Source organism: Tetranychus urticae, unplaced genomic scaffold (genome assembly GCF_039701765.1).
Source record: "Tetranychus urticae isolate SD_2017Ah unplaced genomic scaffold, NJAU_TeUrti_SD_1.0 Scaffold_5, whole genome shotgun sequence".
Classification (NCBI taxonomy): Eukaryota; Metazoa; Arthropoda; class Arachnida; order Trombidiformes; family Tetranychidae; genus Tetranychus; species Tetranychus urticae.
Genome location: NW_028315837.1, coordinates 118,001 through 120,500, shown reverse-complemented (window position 1 = coordinate 120,500; position 2,500 = coordinate 118,001). Strand labels below are relative to the sequence as shown.

Genomic DNA, 2,500 nt, shown 5'->3' with positions numbered 1-2,500 from the left:
ATGTGTTTAAAGTCTTAAAAATTACCAGCATATTTTTCGGACCTCAGGTGATAACAAAATGATAAAATTGAACGAAGTCCGTAAACGGATTAAGAATTACATGACTTGAAACTAACGCATGGTAAATTCCGTTCAAAACTTTAGCATTTTCGCTGATTGAGGCGCAAGGAATTAATGAAAAAATCTAGCAAACTAATCGTGCTATTTTTCTGAAATTTAATTATTATAAATATATCCCTATTATAATCATTGCTAGGAAATTTCAAGTCTATTGAACAAATGGTTTCTGAGAAAATAGATGAAGTAAATTGTCCAATAATTTAAGCCCACAGGTTAATACATGAACAAGTGTTCCAACCTCAGCTTGCTGACGGAAGGATCGCATTTATTAGTACAAGACCAATGATTCTTATTCACCTAGAACCCTGTTCAGTGATTTCGGTCGCTGTCTAAGGACTAGCAGTGGGGATCTTAGCAACTTCGGTTGCATTTCTTGTGATGACTCTGAATAACTGAGCAAATCGTATGGCCTCTGAGCCGACGATGTATCCCTCAAGCAACTGCCTTATCAACTGTCGATGGTAGGTTATGCGCCTACCATGGTTGTAACGGGTAACGGGGAATTAGGGTTCGATTCCGGAGAGGGAGCCTGAGAAACGGCTACCACATCTAAGGAAGGCAGCAGGCGCGCAAATTACACAATCCCAGTACGGGGATGTAGTGACGAAAAATAACAATACGGGACTCTATTGAGGCCCCGTAATTGGAATGAGTACAATTTAAATCCTTTAACGAGGATCTATTGGAGGGCAAGTCTGGTGCCAGCAGCCGCGGTAATTCCAGCTCCAATAGCGTATATTAAAGTTGCTGCGGTTAAAAAGCTCGTAGTTGGATTTCAGTCGAACCTATGGGGTCCACTGATTAAAGGGTTAGATGGTGATGTTAGGTTTCTTGCTTGTGTCTACGGATGCTTGCTTGAACCTTCATTCCTCTTTCCTGGTGGTTACATTCATAGTGTTTAGACAGAAAATTGCTCGATATTTGCTATCAATGCTCTTTACCGAGTGTTGATTCAAGCGATCGAGACTTTTACCTTGAAAAAATCAGAGTGCTCAAAGCAGGCGTCCAAAACCTCGAAAGAGGTGCCTAAAAACGGTATGGTCAACCATCTATATGATGCGTACCACTACCTTAACTTGAATGATCTTGCATGGAATAATGGAATAGGACCTTGGTTCTATTTTGTTGGTCTTAAGAATCCAAGGTAATGATTAAGAGGGACAGACGGGGGCATTTGTATTGCGGCGCTAGAGGTGAAATTCTTGGACCGTCGCAAGACAAACTACAGCGAAAGCATTTGCCAAGAATGTTTTCATTAATCAAGAACGAAAGTTAGAGGTTCGAAGGCGATCAGATACCGCCCTAGTTCTAACCATAAACGATGCCAACCAGCGATCATTCTGAGTAACTAATTTCATGACTCGAATGGAAGCTTCCGGGAAACCAAAGTTTTTGGGTTCCGGGGGAAGTATGGTTGCAAAGCTGAAACTTAAAGGAATTGACGGAAGGGCACCACCAGGAGTGGAGCTTGCGGCTTAATTTGACTCAACACGGGAAAACTCACCCGGCCCGGACACTGAGAGGATTGACAGATTGAGAGCTCTTTCTTGATTCAGTGGGTGGTGGTGCATGGCCGTTCTTAGTTGGTGGAGTGATTTGTCTGGTTAATTCCGATAACGAACGAGACTCTAGCCTACTAAATAGACTTGCAGTTTACACTGCAGTACTCCCCCTTAGTCAACCTGTGGGTGGTAGTATCTCTTGATGGTTTCGGCTGTTGAGGGCTCTGCTGCTATTAGCCTACAGAATTGGCTAGGGTAAGGATGCTGTAGCACTGTAAGGACTTCTTAGAGGGACAAGCGGCGCTCGCAGCCGCACGAAACAGAGCAATAACAGGTCTGTGATGCCCTTAGATGTCCGGGGCCGCACGCGTGCTACACTGAAGTGGTCATCGTGCATACTGTTTCCTGCTCCGAAAGGAGTGGGTAACCGCTTGAACCCATTTCGTGATGGGGATTGGGCATTGTAATTATTGCCCATGAACGAGGAATTCCCAGTAAGCGTGAGTCATTAGCTTGCGTTGATTACGTCCCTGCCCTTTGTACACACCGCCCGTCGCTACTACCGATTGAATGATTTAGTGAGGACTTCGGACTGGTCAATCCAGACCATTGGGAAACTAGTGGTCGGATTGTGCTGGAAAGATGTTCAAACTTGATCATTTAGAGGAAGTAAAAGTCGTAACAAGGTTTCCGTAGGTGAACCTGCGGAAGGATCATTAACGTATTACCCTCTTATTATAAGAGAAATACAACCTTCAAACAATCAAACACTCTGCATAGTGATATTGTAGATGCTAATATGGTGAATGCAATTGAATTGTATTTGCATTAGAGTCGCAATTGTGAATGTTTATTGCAAACATTTAGCCATTGCAACA

The 2,500-nt window shown here is 43.3% G+C and overlaps 1 pseudogene; it reads left to right on the top strand.

Moving 5' to 3' along the window:
• The window catches only part of LOC149092764 (small subunit ribosomal RNA), a 2,753-nt pseudogene extending 412 nt beyond the window's left edge, over positions 1-2,341 (top strand).
• The last annotated feature ends 159 nt before the right edge of the window (positions 2,342-2,500 follow it).